Below are 20,504 nucleotides of genomic sequence, written 5' to 3' on the forward strand. Positions count from 1 at the left end.
CGGAGGAGAAAGCAGCTGTGCCAACACTGCAGAAGGCACTATAGGACACCCATATTTCTCTCTGCTGCCAAGCACGACACGCCTGGCAAAGCTACGGGGGCAGTGGTAGAATTCTCACCTTCATGCAGGAGACCCACGTTCGATTCCCTGCCAGTACACCTCATATACAGCCACCACCTACCTACCAGTGCAGGCTTGTGTACTGCCGTGATGCCGAACCAGTTCCAGCAGAGCTTCCTCACTAAAACAGATGAAGAAAAGAGACATAACCTACTTTCAAAAATCAGCCAATGAAAACCATATGGACAATAACCATCCTATCTCAAGTTGATCATGAGCCTGATGCAGTACTGGGCAGTGTTTCCTTCTCTAATGCTTACAGAGCTAAACCACCCCCCTCCCCACCCCACCCCGCCATAGAGTTTATTCTGATTCATCATATTCACTCACTCACTCCATCAAATCATTTAAAAATCACAGTGGTACTAGATAGGGCTTCTACAGCTGTGAATCTTTATTGGGATGGATAGCCTCAGCTTTGGGGGAATATTGACTCTGGGATCTGCTTCAAACAAAGTCACATCCTTGAGACCTCTGTGGCGCCGTCCACGTGTGGGATGGGCGTGAATTGGAGGCAAGTCTCCTTGACAGGCTGAGAGAGCCACTTCGTGAGCAGTGGATTTGGTGACCTGCTGAGTGAGGGAACGGATATATATTAGTATGTATATATGACTAGACTCGATAGTCAAGCTCTGGTATTTGTCCGTTGCTTCTTTTGCATGTGAAAACTGGACAATGATTAAGGAAGACCGAGGAAGAATTGATGTATTTGAATTATGTTGCTGACCCCAAACCCCACACCAAACCCACTGTCACCAAGTTGATCCCAACTCAGAGAGACCCTGTGTAGGGTTCCTAAGGCTGTTGACCTTCACAGGAGCAGATAGCTTCATCATTGTCCTGCAGGTTGGCCAGTGGGTTACCTATACCATAGATGGCCAGAAGAATGGAAAATTCTCTGCTGGAAGAAGTACAGCCAAAATCCTCCTCAGAAATCAGGATGGTGAAACCTCATCTCACATACTTCGGATGCAGCCTCAGGAGAGACTCGTCCCGGGATAAGAGCAATCACGTCTGCTAAAGTAGAGCATCCATGAAAAGGAAGAGGGCCACCAAGGAGATGGATTGACACAGTGACTGCAACAATAGGACCAAGCATAGGAATGGTTGTGACGAAGGTGTGCAGCTTGACCCTGTTTCATTGTGTTGTGTGGAGGGTCCTGAGGAGTCCAAACCCTAACCACAACACAACAGGTGTTATAAGCAGAGATAGTTTAAAATTATACAGAAGGATGTGGGCAAGTTACATGCAAATGCCATGTATGCTATTTTATAGAAAGGACTTGGATTTTCATATCTGGGAATTGAGAGGAGAAGAGGAAGGGCGTCCTAGAACTGACCCAATGGTGACTATATTTTAAAATGTTATAATAAGTTTGGGTCTGTCTGTGTACTCCATAAAGGTAAGATCAAATGTCTGTCTTGTTCACCAATCTGTATTTACACCCTAACACATAGTGGATGCTCAATATTTATAGAATTATTTTATTGAGTGACTACTCTATACCATTTGCTTTTCCCATGTTATCTATTAGAATCCTTCCCAAATCCTCTATATGAAGAAGACCGTGGCACTAGGATTGGAGGAAGACTTATTAATAACTTGCGATATGGTGTACTTTTGCTTGCTGAATGCCAGGAGGACCTGAAGTACATGCCGATGAACATCAAAGACTACAGGCTTCAGTATGAATTACAACTCAATGTAAAGGAAACAGAAATTCTCACAACTGGACCGATAGACAACATCGTGATAAACAGGGAAAGATCAAAGCTGCCACAGACTTCTGTTTGCTTGGATTCATAATCAGTGCTCACGGAAGCAGCATTCAACACACCAAATGACATATTGCGGGACAATCTATGGCACAAGACCTCTTTAACATGCTGGCGAGTCAAGGTGTCACTTTGAGGACTAAGATGGGATTGAACAAAGTCATGTTATTTTCGATCATTGAAGCCATGACTTTCTTAATGCTGTGATCTGAATGTGAACGCTAGAAAATGACAAAAGAGACCCCAAAGGTATTGCTGCCCTTAGATTATGGTGTTAGCAAAGGAGTTTGAAAGCACCCTGGACTCCTGGAAGAATGAGCAAATCTGGCTTGGAGAGAGTACAGCCAGAATGCTCCTTAGAAGAGAGAATGGTGAGACTTTGTCTCGCACGGTGGGCATGTTATCAGGAGAGACCAGTCCCTGGACAATCTGGCTTGGAGGAGTAGAGGGTCAGAGAAAAGACGAGGAAGACTTTCCATGAAGGGTTTGATGCAGCACTGGTAGCAATAGCCTCAAACAGATCAGCCCTGTGAGGCTGGCAACGGACCAGGCGGTGTGTCATTCAGTTACACACAGGACCGCTGTGAGCTGGAATGGACGAAGTCGCATCTAACAATGACAGTCACAATGAAATCCCCTTATCATAGGTCTTACTGTCTCCAACTGAGGGTCAACGTCATAGAGGGAGTTAACCCAGGTCATATATTGGAGAAGGAGCGACCCCTGCTCTTTTTCTCTAAATGCTCCTGGAATTTTCATTTTACGTAATGATGCTTCTCAGTACACAACGTCACAGTAATCGTGACATTCCACGCCTCACTTCAGAGATGACTTCAGAGAGACCCAAACAACTTGGCCAAGGTCATACAGTGATTTAGTGGTTTGGTCGCCTCGACTCTGGTGATTCTTCCTATTGGGACCTGAAGTACCTTTTAGGTAAGGCAGCCACTAATTCCCAAAGAGACCAGTTCTCTGAGATTGGCTATACCCTACCTCTCCCACCTCGATGGATGTCTGCAAAGTGTAAAGACATGAAAACTCTCATCTGACGTGAGTTTCAAATCTACATGGTTGTTTTCTGGTTTTCAAGTTTAATTGGCACAGCCTGCCTTTGGACTGAAGGGGAGGCAAGAGGGGAGCTTTGGGATCACTGCTGCCTTAGCTGTTGAACATGTCTAGGGTTGGATGTAATCTCAATTCTGGTAGAGTGTTTAAGCTAATAAAGGTCTAATGTTTCCTCCAGATCCTGACAAGCATCCTCCTGGCTCAGCTCACACAAACCCATGATGCACTGCGCCCATGGCTTAGAGAGCTCACACACATGACTCTGGCTAGAGCCCTGTGCCAAGGCCAGCACCCTTGGACTTACCTGCCCTCAGCCTCACTTGCTACTTCATATCAATACATTCTACCCCAGTCTCTTCACCATCAGTGTGATCCATAGCACTCCCCAGATGTCAGTCTGGGAAGCATATGGTCTGAACATAGCTAAACTTGAAATTCTGCAGGAAGCACTGAGAAATCCCCTGGCTAAGTTGTCACTAACTGGTTCATTCTGTCCAGCCTAAACAGCTCTGAGCCAGACTGTGCCAGGCTCGGGGAGGCAGCTATTGAGACACACGAAGCTTCTGCCTATGAGGATCTCACAGTGGATTTGGGGGAGGGGGTCACATCACAAGGCTGTGATTCACTGGGCTCTGCCTTCCTCTCTAGGTTGGCAGCACACTGTGGCTGGTGAGAAAATGATCACGTCATTCCACATGGTGACAGTCAAAGGACAAGAGTATTTTTCTCAGCAGCTCTTCCAGAATTGGAAAAAAAAAATCCAATAAAATGTCATGTCAAGTCTCATTGCCTTTATTGGGATAGATGTCCATTTCTGAGCCAGTCACCAAGGTCAGGAATTGCAAAAAACAATACACTTAGACTGATATCTTTATGGGAAACAAATAAAACTCAGATGTACAGCTAGAACATTCCTTTGAGATGAGGGCTGGATCAAGGGCAACTGAGAGGAATTACTGAAACTCAAATGAAGGCTGAGCATGATAGTGGGACAAGAGGAAAGTAAAAGGAAACGGAGAAAAGAACTAGGAGGCAAAGGGCATTTATAGCTGTCTAAATACAGGTATGTACATAGGTAAATATATTTATATATGACAATGGGGATATAGATCTATGTGCATATATTATAGGTTTTGTGTTAAGGTAGCAGATGGAACATGGGACCTCTACTCAAGTACTCCCTCAGTGCAAGAACACTTTGTTCTATTAAACTGGCATTCGTTGTGCTTACCTTCCCGGCATGATCCCTGAAGACAAATGGGTGCATAAGCAAATGTGGTGAAGAAAGCTGATGGTGCCCGGCTATCAAGAGATATCTGGGGTCTTAAAGGCTTAAAGATAAGTAAGCAGCCATCTAGCTGAGAAACAACAAAGCCCACATGGAAGAAAAGCACTAACCTGTATGATCACAAGGTGCCAAAGGGATCAGGTATCAGGCATCAAAGAATCACATCATTGTGAATGAGGGGGAAAGTGGAGTGGAGAACCAAACCCATCTGTAGGCAACTGGACATCCCCTGACTGAAGGGTCTCGGGAAGGTGATGAGCCAGTCAGGGTGCAGTATAGCACCAATGAAACATACAACTTTCCTCTACTATCTTAATCCCAATTCTACCTTACAAATATGGCTAGACCAGAGGATGTACACTGGTACAGATAAGAACTGAAAACACAGGGAATCCAGAACAGATAAACCCCTCAGGACCAATAATGAGAGTAGTGATACCAGGAGGGTAAGGGGAAGATGGGGTAGAAAGGGGGAACCAATCACAATGATCTAATATAACCCCCTCTCTGAGGACGGACAACAGAAAAGTGGGTGAAGGGAGATGTCAGACAGAGTAAGACATGAAAAAAAAAAATTTATAAATTATCAAGGGTTTGTGAGGGATGGGGGCAGGGAGGGAAGGGGGGAAAGGAGCTGATACCAAGGGCTCAAGTTGAAAGAAAGTGTTTTGAGAATGGTGATGGCAACAAATGTACAAATGTGCTGGACACACTGAATGGATGGATGGATGGATTGTGATAAGAGTTGTACGAGCCCCCAATAAAATGACTTTTAAAAGAAGACCCTCAACGAGATGGACTGACACACTGGCGGCAACCATGGGCTCTAGCATGATCATTGTGAGGCATGTGCGGGATTGGGCAATGCTTCCTTCTGTTGTTGATGAGAGCATTCTAGAACTGCCTTGCAAGACATTGACTGCCTTACAAGAAGCAAACACAAGAAACTCCATTTTGGAGAAGAAATAAAGTGTGACATTTAGGCCCAGCTGAAAAGTTGAGCCACTGCCAAGAGTCAACAGATGGTCCGAAGAGCCACCCCAGAAAGTTTGGGAGCCCCCGGTAAAACGTGCCTGGACGCGGCAGAATTTCCAGAATGACATCGAGGAGCCAGCTCAACTGCCTACATAAACGCGGGTAGAGACACTGACTGTTCAGAGAGCTGGGAACCAAGGAGGCATCAACTCCTGCTCTCTCCAACTCTATGCGGGGTGAGTACACTGATGAAAGCAATGCTTACCGGGACTATGATGCTGAAACAATAATGTAGTGTGTTGCTCCTATTTCTGATATTTGTTTGAAGTGATGTAAGAGTAGAAGTTCACCTTACGATTACTAGATTGTTTGATGTGTGTTTGCAGTGAATAAACCGAATATTTGAAAATGTCAGAGCGTTAAGTAATTATCGATCCCGCCGCTCGTGACAGTTGTGCCTAAGGTCGCTGTAATTTGGAGCACTTTGATGGCACCTAGCAACAATTATATATATGTGGGTGTTTATACATTTTCTTTTCTTGCTACTGAGCTTGCTCATAAAAGCCATTTTGTGTTTCCCTTCATAGATTTCTCCCAGAGCATGTGGTTTTATTTAATGGCGTTTCTCCATCTATTATCATCACCATTATTATGAAAGCCGAGACTTTAAACGAGCCAGTCATGAAGGAGAGCATTGTAGGTCGCTGGCAATTGAAGGTAGTTTTCTTGTTGCTTGTGAATTTCTCATTTCCACCCAGCCCTTCAATAGTCCAGAGTCAGTGAAATTTGACAGAGAACCAAAATCATGAAGACATGCTTGTGGGACAATGGTTTATAATCATATGAGGCATATTTTCTTGATCAGGTCCACCCCATTGGACATGTAGGTTAATCTAGACCAGCGGTTCTCAATGTGTGGGTCATCACCCCTTTGGGGGTCAAACAACCCTTTCACAGGGGTCACCCGATTCTTAACAGTAGCAAAATGACAGTGAAGAAGTAGCAACGGAAATGATTTTATGGTTGGGCGGTCACCACCACATGAGGAACTGTCTGAAAGGGTCGTGGCATGAGGGAGGTGGAGAATCACTGATGTAGACTTTTAAAAGGAGACGTTAATATGCTTTCCTTAGGCAGAAGCCCTGTCTCCATGTCAACCAACCACATGCCACCCTGCAGGTGGCTCACACTGTGACAGTCACGGGTCACTTCTCCATACCAACAGGGAGAGAGGATGCTTCTCTTCTATGCATTTCAGAGGGTGGGGTTTTGTAGTAGCTAAGGAAAGGCTTAAGGAGCCCTGGTGGCCTTGTGTTATGCATGGACCACTAACCAGAGGGTCTGAAACCATCTCCGCCAGCAGCCCCTCGAGAGCCAGATGAGACTTTTGCTCCTGTAAAGATGGACGGCCTCAGAAACTCTAGGGAGCAGTTTTCCTCCTTCTTACAGGGTTGTTCTGAGAAGTTGGAGTGGGTGGGGGTGGGGTGGGGAGGTTAAGGTAGGGGTCACCAGAGGACAGAAGAGGTGAGGGGAACTCAGATACTTTGTTCATAGTCTCATCTCAGAATCACTCTACAGGCTTAGCCCTACTGGACTTTGATACTCTTAGGACAGCTGAGATTTGTGGAAGTCCTAACCTTTGGAATATGAATATATTTGGAAATAGGGTCTTTGAAAATGCTATCAGTTCAATTAACGTGAGGTCATATTTGAGTAGGATGGGTGCTAACCCCATAGAGTGGTGTCCTCGTAATAAAAATAAGAGATGCAAAAAACCTATAGAGGAAAGATCATGTGAAGATGGAAACTCAAAAGAATAAAACCCCCCACTATCATCAAGTCGATTCTGACTCATAGTAATCCTGTAGGGCAGGGTAGAACTTCCTATGTGGTTTTCTGAAATTGCAACTCTTTACATGAGTAGAAATCCTCATCTTTCTCCCACTTAACAGCTGGTGGTTTTGAACTGCTGACTTTGCAGTTAACAACTGAACACATAACCCACTATACCACTAGGGCTCTGAAAGAAAACTAAAAGTCAGCTAACACAAGAAGCCAGAAGAGGTATGGTATGGATTCTCCCACATAGCTCTCAGAAGGAACCAACCTGACCAACACCCTGGTGTTTGAGCTTCTAGCTAAGGAAGATTAAAGAAGCATTGATACATTTGGGGGCCTCTATGGAAGGAAGATTAAAAAATCAATGCATTTGAATTGTGGTGTTGATGAGAATATTGAAAGCCATGGACAGCCAAAAGGATAAACAAATCTGCCTTGGAAGAAGTACAACCAGAGTGCTCATCAGAGGCAAGGATGGCAAGACTTGGTCTCGCCTACTTTGGACATATTGTCAGCAGAGACCAGTCCCTGAAAAAAGGACATCATGCTTGGCGTAGAAGTTCAGCATAAACGTTCACCTTTCACAAGACGGCTTACTTCCATGACTTCAACCACGGGCTCAAACATGAGAACAATGGTGAGGCTGGCGCAGGCCTAGGCAGGGTTTCATTCTGTTGTACATAAGCTCAAAATGGATCAGAACCGACTTGATGACCCTTAACAACAGCCTATAGAAGGAAAACATAAATAAACAAAAACAATAATAAGGGCTCCTGGGTGAGTAGGGTGGGAGAGGGAGGGATAAAGCGGAGTTGATATCAAAGAGTTTAAGAAGAAAGAAAATATTTTGGGAAGGAGGGCAGCAGCAATTGTACAATTATGCTTGATCTAATTGAATTACGGATTGTTATAATATCTGTAAGAGCTCCCAACAAAATGATTTAAAAACCCAAAGAAGTAGGAAGCATACCACCCAGTGGGTGGCATTTTGTTAGAATTGCCCTAGGAAGTTCGCATAGTGGGTTAAGGAGCCAATGCCTATCTAGTGAAAGGACCTGCCAAGATGTGTTTATCTAGCCAGGTCTGATGCTGGAATTAATTGAATTTTAACTATTAGGTTAAACGACCATTCCAGGGATTAATGTGAGATCCAGAATAGCTCCTGGACAGGCTGTCTGTGACTAATACTTGTTCACTGAACTGTGTTTTAGGGCTTGGTGTCAGACACACTGGGTCTCCAGGTTGTTTACCCATCTCTCACACTTAGCGACTTTAGGTAGGCCACGTTGATGTTGGAGGCCTCAGTTTCCTCATCTGTGACCTGAAAACAATACCAGCTCCCATTTCGGAATTCAAGAAGCCAAATACTCTATATCCTCCTAAAGCCAACTCACACTTAAAAACCAAATCTTGAGGACAATGATTGTGCCTTTTAGGTTTATTCGGCTGCAGTTGAGAGGATGCTACAAATATTTAAAACTCCTCTGGTTCACGCTTTTCTTTTTGCCCTCATTTGTAAAATAAACTCATCAGATCAGATCTGCCTTGGTGCCTGCGTGTAAGATAAGGAACCTAAAAGCCTTTGTACATGGTGAACCCTCATGGAGAGCCCCTGGATGAGACAGTTGGGTGCTTGGCTACTAACTAAAAAGTCGCTAGTTCAAATCCACAAAGAGGCTCTTGGGAAGCCAGAAGGTGAAGTGCTCATGAAAGATCGCACCCACTAAAGCCCCCCTGGGCATAGTTCTACCCGGAAACACCTGGGCTCACCACAAGTCAGAACTGATTGGCCAACAACTGACTGGATTACTATTATGATTTGGATGTAATCCTCATGCTCACACAGGCTCTTGGTTACCAGGAAGGTACTTTACAGGGATTGATCCGCGGCACCACCATAAACAGAGTCGAGTGCTCGGTAATGAATGTGGAACATTCTCCAAGATCAGCCATACCAAGAAGGCAGTTCCTCTATTTCCTCCTAAAGGCAGCTCACATTTAAAAACCAAGTCGAGGGAAATCGTTGTGTCTTGTAGGTTTATTCAAGTGCAGTGGAGAGAATGCTACCAGCGTCTCCCACGTGATTTCTTCTCAATCATGGATTCCCTTTCTCCAGCTCCAAAGCATTGCTAGGCTCAAACACAAGGACAATTATGAGGATGGCACAGGGGCCAGCCAGGGTTTCATTCTGTTGTCCCTAGGGTCGTTATGAGCAAGAGCCGACTCCATGGCATCTTTAACAGCTGACGAAGTTGGCTGAGGAACCTGGGTGTGTCATACGCGTGTGTGCTGTTGACTGCTACACTACAGGTTGATGGCTAAACCCCGTTCAGTGGTACCATCACAGAAACAGCCTGCTAATCTACTTCTGTTGAAATGAGCCCAAACCCAATCCATTACTGTCCAGTCAACTCTGACCCACGGTGATCCTATAGGACAGAGGAGATCGGCCTCCGTGGGGTTTCCAAGGCTGTAAATCATTATAGTAACAGACTTTCACACCTTTCTCCCTTGAAGGCACAGGTGGGTTTGAACTGCCGACCCTCATTTTAGTGGCAAAGGGTTTAACCACTGCACCTTCTAGGCTCCTTTGTTTCTGGGAAGATTACAGCCAAGACAACCCTAGGAAGCCGCCATCCTCTAGAACGCATGGAGTCACCGGGAGTTAGAGGCCAACTTGAGAACAGCAATGTGCTACATTAGCTTTCCAAAAGGAGCCCAGTTTAAAAATAAGAAACTTCAAGTCCAAGTTTCCCCTCCTCTGGAGCCATCCTGTCCATAACTGAAGGCATCTTCCTAAAATTAGCAAAGCATGCCTTTTACCGCAAAGCAACAGCCCCTTTTAAAGAGGGCTGTTTCCTTTTTGGATAGAGATTTTTGTACGAGAACTGAGTGAGGGAGGAGAACATGAGCCTCCATCCAAGTTCAGCAATAGCTTCCTGTTAGTCCAAAGTCAGCCTGCTATTGACAGTCTGCTCCACTCACTTAAGATAAGGTTTGTGTAGATCCCTTGAAACCATCTGCTTTGATCGGCTTGAGTGGACCTCAGAATCACTTGGAAGCGTGTAGCACATGGCTAGCTAAGCCACACCCCCAGAGTTTCTGAGTTAGTGGCTCTGGGACGGGGACCGTATTTTTGGACCACAGCCTCAAGTTCACTGTTTCAATCTACAAAGAATGTTTGACAGAGGAAGGTATTGGGGACCAAGTTGTTGAGACTGGTGGTTGGTCTCCAACCTCTGGTCTTGGAAAGCAAGGTGGCGTCCTTTTCATCCGGGAGTTTGCATTCGATGCTTGGCTTGTCTGTTTCAGCCCATGCAGAGGATGCTGGGTTGCATCTCTCGCGGACTCACTGATCTGTGCCTTTGCTTTCCCATTTTGTTCCTCTGAAGAGGCTGAATGGAAAGCAGCCAACCGAGGTGGACTTGGGTATAAAACTGGGCTTCTTTGATTACCAGGTGTGTGAGTGGGCTTCAAAACGTGTATGAAACAATAGAATTAAAAATAATAAAATTTTTCATGAACATTTTAAAGGCCCCTCAGATCATCCTGAGCAAGTAAACTAACGATTCTGCGTCTGTTGACTCACCAGCAATAACAGTAATACTAATATCCTATTACCGTGATTGGCAGGAGCCTTTAGCATTTAGGCCCATGCTTTTAACCCATGGGAGAAAGATATGGTAATCTGTTTCCCTAAAGATTTACTCCCACGAAGCAGTTCTACATCGTACTTTAAGGTCACTCCGATTCCGAAGTGACTTGACAGCAAATGAGTTTTGTTTTGTTTTGTTTTTGAGTGGTTGGGGTTCCTGAGTGGTGCAAACAACCGAGTGCTTCATTACTAGCTGAAAGGACGGAGGTTCAATCCCACACAGAGACACCCAGTGATCTTTCTCCAGAACTCCCAGCCCTTGAAAACCCCATGGAACAGTTCTACTCCGCATACACTGGGTCAATATGATTCTAAACGGACTTGACAGCAGCTAACAACACCATGATAGTGGTTTACGAACCTGACAAAAATCCCACCCTCTACCAAATCTAATTCATCCAATAGGCCCAATTCTCAGAAAAAGACACTCCCATCCAAATAGCTATCCAAAGATCTCTGGGAAACAGTTTCGTCACCTCCTTCTCTTCCTGCATTCAACCACTCACCACGCCCTATCTATCTGACTTCCAGAAGTACTTACTTCCTACCTTGGACCTGTACACCTCACCTCTCTCCATCTCCACTGAGTACCATTAACTCTTAATCCTCTGGATGGAGCGAGTTCTATGGTTGCCTTAGATAGCTGCTCACAAGCTTTACAGCTTTGGTCACTACTCACCCAGTGGAACGTAGAACACGGTCTTTTCAGGACTGTGCTCCCATGGCATACATTTTTGCTCGTTGAGCTAAGCTGTTGTTTGGTGTTAAGGAGTCCTGCCAGCACACTGGGTTAGCATTGGACTACCGGGCACAAGGTTGGTAGTTCAAACTCACCAGTTACGCCAAGAAGGAATATTTGACCATCTCTTGTTTAAAGAATCCCAAGGAACAGCTCTCCTCGGCACTACTGGAATCCTGAGTCAGAACCCATTTGATGGCAGTGGAGTGATTGTTTCCTTTCAGGAAGGATTCAGGAGTTATGTTTTGTTTTAGATTAAAGATGACATAAGGGCACCACTTTCAGGGTTTCATCCAACTTCTATGGCTCCAGAAAGTCTGGAGTCCTGGAACATTTGAAAATCTGTTCCTCATTTCCTAAAATTAATCTGGATTTTTCTATAGAATTCCTAGGTTAAAAATCATTGACTCTCTGTCTTCCTCTGGGTCCCTATGCAAACAGACACCGATTGTTCTGGCTTGGGTAGCTTTTGTAAACTCTTAAGACCTCGGCCACCACATAACAAACTAGGAGGCTAAATAGAAGCACTAAACATTCTCTTAGGTTAATATACTGGGTCTTTTATGAAACAAAGATCTTAAACCTGCAATCCAAGAAACCAAATTCTATGAGGTTTTTGATCGAACATAAGCATCCTAAACAACTACTTTTAAATTCATTTTTATCATTATTGCAAATAGATCTATCACACATCTTTTGCCAATTCAGCTTTTTAAAGGTGTACAAATAGTTGACAGCAATCAGAATCATTGGCTTTGCAACCTTAACTGTAATCGATATGATCTATCCATTACTGTTAGTACCTCTCTAGTCCCCTCCCCTCTGTCCCTTATAGCCACTAATACATTTTGTCCTCTTTACTTTTCCTTCACCAGTCTTTTCGTAGACGCGAGGTCATACAATATCAGGGTGAGTCAGAAAGCATCACTGCACACCATAGAAAGCCTTGTGAAACAAAACTATCAAAATGTAAAGCAATTGTCTCACAACATAGCTTTCATCTAAGTGTATCTGTTTTTGAAGGCACTGTTTCCATCTCTTAAATTCTTCCCCAAAGAATTCTGCATGGAATTTACCCTCCACCCAAATGGCAGTTCAGGCATCCCAGAGGGTCTCAGAGCTTGTTCTTTTTCATTGTCCTCTCAGTCTTAGCAACAAAAAAGATCTGACAGGAAAGAGCAAGACAGGAGGTAGGGTGAAATTTCCCACAGAAATTCTTGTAGGATAGTCTTACTGCCCTTGAAGAATGAGCAGGTGCATTCTTATGATAGAAAAAAATTCTTGAGCATAACTTTCTTGGTCTTTCTCTCATCCATGAGAAAAAGTTTTCAATTTTCTTAAAACTTCTTCCTAATAATGCCCCATGATTGTCCCATGTGCTTTGAGAACAACCTGTCAAGATGATCTTTTCCATTGAATTTTGTTGTCCACCAAAACACTCAATGTAAGCTTCCAAACTGACCTCTCTGCCTTGAATTTAATGGACCCGTTAGTCTCCCTTGGAAACCACTATTTTGACGGGACTTCTTTTTGACGGTACCCTCATGGAACTAACAGGCCTTGGTGGATCGCATTACCTGGGGCGGCAACCTGCAAGGTCCAAAGTTCAAAGTCACCAGGTTCTCCATGGGAGAAAGATGGGACTTTCTACTCCCATAACAGTTACAGACTCAGAAACCCAGAGTGGCGCTTCTACCTTGTCGTGAGAGGGTCTCTGTGAGTCAGCAATGACTCAATGGCAGTGAGTTTACTTATTTTTTTAAATGAAACTAAGACACTTGTAGTACTGAAAGAACTGTCTTCAGCCATCTGACTGAGTGCAGAGACATCTTTAAATGTGTTTTGTTTGGAATAATCTCGTATATGTGTGAACTGTAACTTTATTATCAATACTTTTTGACTTACCCCTCTTTTTGTCCATTTAGGATCGATTTATTTCACTTATGGTCATTTCCTCAAACTCCATTCCACTTCTTCTTACATGTCATTGGCCAATGCAAGTTCCATTTCCATCCCTAAAAAAGTGGAAGTATTATTTCTTGAGTACCTAGAAAAAGAAAAATTTTAATCGTCAATTAATCTTTACTACAAGAAACAGTCTGGATTCTATTCTGCTTCCTGTGTATCAGCCCGGCTGCAGTCCCAGTTTCAGTGGATTCCCACTTCGATTTGGTTAGTACTGACTGTTTGAGCCTCTTACAATAGAAGAAAGTTAAATACATCACAGAAGTTTTATTCTTTAGAAAAGATTTAATAAAAAGAGGAGTTAGAAGGATGGATCCACAAGTGCAATATAATCCAGACATTAAAAATCAAGTTTTGAAGAATACGTCTTGACAAGGAACATATTGATTTTTTTTTTGGAATTTGTTCATAGTTTTATTTATTTATTTTTTAAACCTTTTATTAGGGGTTCATACAACTCTTATCACAATCCATGCATATACATACATCAATTGTATAAAGCACATCTGTACATTCTTTTCCCTAATCATTTTCTTTTTTTTCTCCTCTTTTCTTTTTTTACATTTTATTAGGGGCTCATACAACCATATTGATTTTTAAAAAGGACACAGGACTGAGTGGACACAATCCTCTTGCCCACTCTATGTACATGAAAATAAATAAGGATAGAAGAATAAGCACACCAGCCTGTGCGATCACAAGGTGTCGAAGGGATCAGGTAGCAGGCATCATCAGAACAAAAAATCTTACCACAGTGAATGAACGGGGAGTGCGGAGTGGAGACCCAAAGCCCATTTGTAGGCCACTGGACATCCCCTTACAGCAGGGTCTTGGGGAGGAGATGAGAAAGTCAGGGTGCGATGTAGCAACGATGAAAAATACAACTTTCCTCTAGTTCCTAAATGCTTCCTCCCCGCCCTCCCCCGCCCCCCGCCACCACCACTGTCATGATCTGAATCCTATATTGCAAGTCTGGCTAGACCAGAGGAGGTACACTGGTACAGATAGGAACTGGAAACACAGGGAAGCCAGGGCTGATGATCCCTTCAGGACCAGTGGTGAGAGTGGCAATACTGGGAGGGCATAGGGAGGGTGGGTTGGAAAGGGGGAACCTATTTCAAGGATCTACATGTGACCTCTTCCCTGGGGGACATACAACAGAAAAGAGGAGGAAGGGAGACATGGGACAGAACAAGAAATGACAAAATAATAATTTATAAATTATCAAGGGTTCATGAGAGAGGGAGCAGTGGGGAGGGAGGTGAAAAAATGAGAAGCTGATGCCAAGGGCTTGGGTGGAGAGCAAATGTTTTGAGAATGATGAGGGCAACGAATGTACAAATGTGCTTTACACAATTGATGTATGTGTGGATTGTGATAGGAGTTGTATGAGCCCTTAATAAAATGATTTTTTTTAAATGAGGAGCTGATACCAAGGGCTCAAGTAGAAAGCAAATGTTTTGAGAATGATGATGGCAACAAATGTACAAATGTGCTTGATACATGGATATAGAGAGAGATTGCGATAAGAGTTGTACGAGCCCCTAATAAAATGATTGGGGGGAAAAAACTGCTAACTGTGGTTATATTTTGGTAAAAGCTTACAGGTGTTATTTGTATATTGATTTTTATACAATTCACCTCCAAATTTTTTGCAATTTGCATACCATCATTTTCAGGGGGTAAAATTAATGTAATACGGATATTTTTAAATGGGTGGACATTTGAAGGTTACTTTTCAACAAACAAATCTTGGTTAGAGTTTTGACCTAAGGAGGAATCTGAGAGAAAAACCTTTCACTTGGACATCTCAGAGACTGTGGAGTGGAAAGGTAGCTTCTGAGCTCTAGGTTTGAGTCAGTAGCATTGGAATCGGGCCATGGTTTCTGTCCTGTGATCAGCATTGAAAGCAAGTAGTGTAGAACCATCACTTTCTTTGGCAAAGGGTAGTCAGCTTCAAACACGGATTTTTTTTTCCATCCTCTGAACAAGACAACTTCAGTTGAAGCATTGCCCTTGGTGGACAAAGGAAAGGCCACTGTTAACGCATCTCTGATACATCACGTATCTTCTATCATTCTGTACCTTCTCTCCCCTCCAGCCCCCGGTCCTCTCTCCCTATCCAACATCCCCTGTTTCTTTGTTGCCTTTCATCTCCTCTTTCGTCTGTCTTGCTTCCTTTTCCGTGCCTGCAGCAAACTTGGTGACGACCTTCTGAGTGAGCCAGAAGAGAGCTAAGGCTACCCAGCCAATAACATCACCTCCTAATGTGCAGACTTGTTAAAATATCACATTTGTTTAATATTTTATACCCTCATCCTCTGCCCGCTTCCAGAGAGAACTTTAGTCCTGGATACCTTAACTGCACCAGAAGGAAATCAAATTCACTATGTATTAGAATAGCAATATATTTACGGAATACATTGGCTTTCCTTGTAGTTGGGTGATAACATAATATAGACTGTTTTACACCGAATTCTTTTTATTTATGATCCCTGACGGTCCAACCACACTCCGACATAATGAGAAGACAAAAAAAATTAGTAGTCAAAGCTAAGAAAGAAAGAAAGAAAATTTGGGGTAAGGAAATGAACGGAAGCCAAGACTGACATTGAAAAATTGCATAACGACCTTTCCATTGCTATTGTTATGACTGGCTGTGAACCCAGTTCCAATTTTTAGCAGCCAATGTGAAAAGGGAAATAAAGACAATTACAAAATTCACCAAGTATACGAAGTAAAAACTGAAGCGTTTCCCAGAAGAAGTAGGACTATTCTTAGTACTGGACCAGACAGAGCCTCAACTCTGAGATAGAAGAAACTGAAATATCCACAGCAGCTTTGCAGAGAACGTCTTGAAGGCAAGTATCTAGGCTCCTTCGATGAAAGAAAGGCCAGGCTATCTTATTGTCATTTTTGTTGGTAAGTACTGTCCACATGGTTCCATCTCATAGCCAGCCTGTGTACAACAGAACAAAGCATCGCCCAGTCCTGCATCAACTTTATGGTTGTTATGCCGGAGCCCATTGTTGGAACCACAGTGTCAGTCCATGTCTTTGAGAGTCTTCCTCTTTTTCTCTGCCCTGCTGCTTTACCAAGATTGACGCCCTTCTCCAGGAGTTGGTCCTTCCTTGTATCTTCAAAGTACTTGAGAACAAGTCCTGCATCCTCAATCCCAAGGATCATAAAGCTTTGTTGAGTCTTCTGGGGATGGATTTTGAACTAGTAGTCCATGCCCGGGGGTGGATTTTGATCCTGGAGTCCATGCCTGGGGATGGATTTTGATCCGGCAGTCCATGCCCGGGGATGGATTTTGATCCAGTGGTCCGTGCCCGGGGGTGGATTTTGATCTGGCACTTCATGCCCAGGGGTGGATTTTGATCCAGTAGTCCATGCCTGGGGGTGAATTTTGATCCGGCAGTCCATGCCCGGGGATGGATTTTGATCTGGCACTTCATGCCCGGGGGTGAATTTTGATCCAGTGGTCCGTGCCCGGGGGTGGATTTTGATCTAGTAGTCCATGCCCGGGGGTGGATTTTGATCCAATAGTCCATGCCCGGGGATGTAACATCCACAGAGAGGTGAGTTTTGATAGCAGTGAAGCAGGGAGAGAAGATGGTTTGAAATGAACTCCCTATTCAAAGGCATCTGCAACGATTCACTAAAATAACACTTGAATAACACAATATAACAAACAAGCTCTTAAAGGGCTATTCTGTTTATTGTATATATGATACGTGAATTGTTTGTAAAGTTCTGTACCGTATCTGACACGTTGAGTGTAAAACAAGCAGTAGTTTTCCTGGGAGAACTGTGTATAACTGTACTCATACCTGTATTTAGGAGACTGGGTGGCAGAAGTGGACTTTGATCAGCTGTTAACCAAAAGGCCGGCAGTCTGAACCCTCTCAGAGCTTTTATGGGAGAAAGGCCCAGTGATCTGCTTCCACACCGCTTACTGCCCAGAACACCTTAGGGGCACATAGCGTTGCCATGAATTGGGGGCCAGTTTGGAAACAGCTAACAACCACAATATGCCTGTATCAATCACTGTCTTTAGGTACTATAAGGAGGCCTGGTAACACGGTGGGTTATGCATGTAGTTCTGAACCACAGGGTCAGAGGTTCAAACTCACCAGCTGCTGAGTGGGAGAAAGAGGAGGCTGTCTGCTCCTGTCAAGGTGTACAGACTCAGGAACCGTGAGAGTAGCTCTGCTTGGTTCCATATGGTCCTTGTGAGTCTGAATTGGCTTGATGACAGTGGGTTGGGTTTGGGTCTTTAGGCACAATAGCAAGGTGGTTAAACACGTAGTCTTGGGAGCTAGAGTTGCCTGGTTAAAACATAGGTCTCCCGTCATTCTATATGTGTCCTGGACTGAGTTTACTCGGCACCCTCATCTCCAAACCGGGGGGGGGGTGTGTGATAACTCTGCCGACATGGTGCTCTGGAACCCCTGGGTGGTGCACACAGTTGTGCGAACACCTTCATCTGCTAACCTAATGGTTTGATGTTCCAGTCCAGAGTTGCCTTGCGAAAAAAGATCTGGAAGTCTACTTCTGAAGATTCAGCCACTGAAACCCTGGGAGCACGGTTCTGCCAGGATATCCAGTTCGGTTGTTGTTAGTCCCAATGGACACGAGGGCAGCCGGTAATTGCTGGGACATGTTTGTTGGGATGATTAAACACATCGATATATTCACCATGGTTAGGACAGCATTTAGCATGTAGCGAGTACTGTGCATGCAATGTGTGCTGGTACTTCTATCCCCATCAGTGCTAGCCATAGCTGTGGGAAACCAAGCTTCCTCCATCAGATTACACAGATGGTCCTTCGGTGATTAATCGAAGTGTGTGTATGTAGTGGGGGAGGGGAATGGCACTCATTGATCTTGGTTGGCCTCACACATGTTCACACTCAAGGTTTGTGCACTGAAGGTGTCCAGTAAGGTCTTGCAATCTGGCCCCTCCAACCCCACCATCCCTTGGGAAAGAGATGTGTCAGGCCAGCCACGCAGGTCACTGGGCACAGATGTCCCCAGCCTTTGAAGACCTGAGCCGATGGGAATTGAAAGGATGGGTGTCCCACTGGGCAACGGGTCAGCTGAAAGTTCACATTGCTGCACATTTGAGAACTTCCGGCCCAGCCGCCCCCATGTCAAAGGGATCTCAACCCCTGCACGTCTCCTGCCCTGACATGGCCTTGTGAGCAAATGCTCGTGTTCACAAAACAGCACGAGGCATCAATGGGCTGATTATGCGGAGACATCTGAAGACCAAGTAAAACAGAACTTCAAAAGATTTAGGAGGGCCCGGGGTCCCCTTTCAGAAGTCACCCAGTTCAGTGTTGCTAATCCTTCCATAGTCGGCTCACATGTTGGCTTGGGAATTATAGCTCAGATGGAACATAAAATGCTGTCGTGCATTTGAACTTTTGATACAGCTCCTGATGAAATGGGCTCACCCTCTGACTCAATGCTGGGAACAAATGATCTGCTTCAGGGAGAATTTTCCACTTTTGAACTTCCTTTCCACATCACGCCTAGCATTTATATGGCTTTCGTAAGTGCATGTGTGCATATACGTATACACATACATTTCTCTACACATACACATGTATGTTTAGAGACATATCGTCCACCCTCCAAAATGGAAGAGAAAGGTTGAAGAACCGGAAGTGTATTTTTTTAATTAATTATATGAAGGATTATATTCCCCTTTGGGGAAAAAGAAAACCTTTTAGAAGAAAGGTGTACAGAATCTTTTGAAAGGGTCTCTGTAAGGAAAGAGAAGAATCTGTGAAATGGGTTTTAATAGGAGACACTTGAGAGGTTTGAATAGAACTCAACCTGAAATATACGATTACCTCCTACCTAGTCATTCTTTTCTAAAAGTTGTATTTCGTGTGGACCTGTAAGTGCGTGTTGTTCAGTGTTTCCGTCTGTTGCATGTAGAGATGCTACGAGTTGGAGCCAACTTGATAGCACCTAACAACATTGTATGTTCAGTGTTTGTGGAGGGGCTTGAAAAGTTACTCTGTTTAAAAATCATATCAATGTGAATGGCGGGGCTGAGCATGAAGTAGAGACTCAAAGCCCATCTGTGTACAGTTGGACATCTCCTTACAGAAGGGTCACAAGGAAGAGACAAGTCAGTCAGGGTGCAGTATAGCACCGATAAAATGTATATACAACTTTCCTCTAGTTCTTTAATGCTTCCTCCCCCTCTCCCCAACTCTCATGACCTCAATTCTACCTTACAAATCTTACTAGACCAGAGCATGCACACTGCTGCAGAGAAGAGCTTGCAACACAGGGAATCCAGGACAGATAAACCTCCCAGGACCAATAATGAGAATAGAGATACCAGGAGGGGAAGGGGAAGGTGGGGAAACCAAAGGGGAACTGATCACAAAGATCTACATATAACCCCTTCCTAGGGGGATGGACAACAGAAAAGTGGGTGAAGGGAGACAGCAGTCAGTGAAAGGCCTGTCGGGGGAGATTTATATATTATCAAGGGTTCGTGAGGGAGGGAGGGTGGCGGAGGAGGGAAATGAGGAGCTAATATCAAGGGCTCAAGTCAAAAGAAATGTTTTGAAATGATGAGGGCAACATATGTACAAATGTACTTGACATTGTGTATGTATGTATGTATGTATTGTGATAAGAGCTGTAAGAGTCCCCAATAAAATGATTTTTAGAAGTTTTATTCTGCTTATTGTAAATTAAAACAAAGCTAGAGAAAAATCATTCGAATAAGATGGAGGACTTGGTGAATTATAAGGCATGCATGCTTATACCACTTATATCAAGAAACAGAAATGTGACACATACCCTAAGATTCCCCCATGTGTAACCCTCCCTCCCTCTAAAGACACCCACCATGCTGACTTTGATATTAATCATTTACTTACCTTTCTTGATTATTGTGTTACCTGCATATATACAAGGGGGACTACAAAATGTTACTAGAAAAATGGAACTTTTTAAAATGGAATTTTTGATGAACTCTTTGAAGCCCCCCTGTATATCTTTAGGCACTACCATTATTCTTGCCCACTTTTTAAATCTCGCTAAATATT

General features: G+C 43.9%; 1 long non-coding RNA gene across 10 annotated transcripts in view; it reads right to left on the reverse strand.

The window, feature by feature from the left end:
* LOC142449818 (uncharacterized) overlaps positions 1–20,504 on the reverse strand; it is a 101,289-nt gene that overhangs the window by 32,694 nt on the left and 48,091 nt on the right. For 3 of the 10 annotated variants that reach the window (XR_012784880.1, XR_012784888.1, XR_012784885.1), the window contains exons 2-4: positions 13,363–13,504; positions 7,642–7,791; positions 182–241 (exon numbers count right to left, since the gene is read on the reverse strand). This is a non-coding gene — a long non-coding RNA (uncharacterized LOC142449818). Of the gene's footprint in view, positions 1–181; positions 242–490; positions 693–7,641; positions 7,792–13,362; positions 13,505–20,504 lie in introns of those variants that run through there. The other 7 variants (XR_012784879.1, XR_012784883.1, XR_012784882.1 and 4 more) reach the window with 4 other exon arrangements.

Source organism: Tenrec ecaudatus, chromosome 6 (assembly GCF_050624435.1).
Source record: "Tenrec ecaudatus isolate mTenEca1 chromosome 6, mTenEca1.hap1, whole genome shotgun sequence".
NCBI lineage: Eukaryota > Metazoa > Chordata > Mammalia > Afrosoricida > Tenrecidae > Tenrec > Tenrec ecaudatus.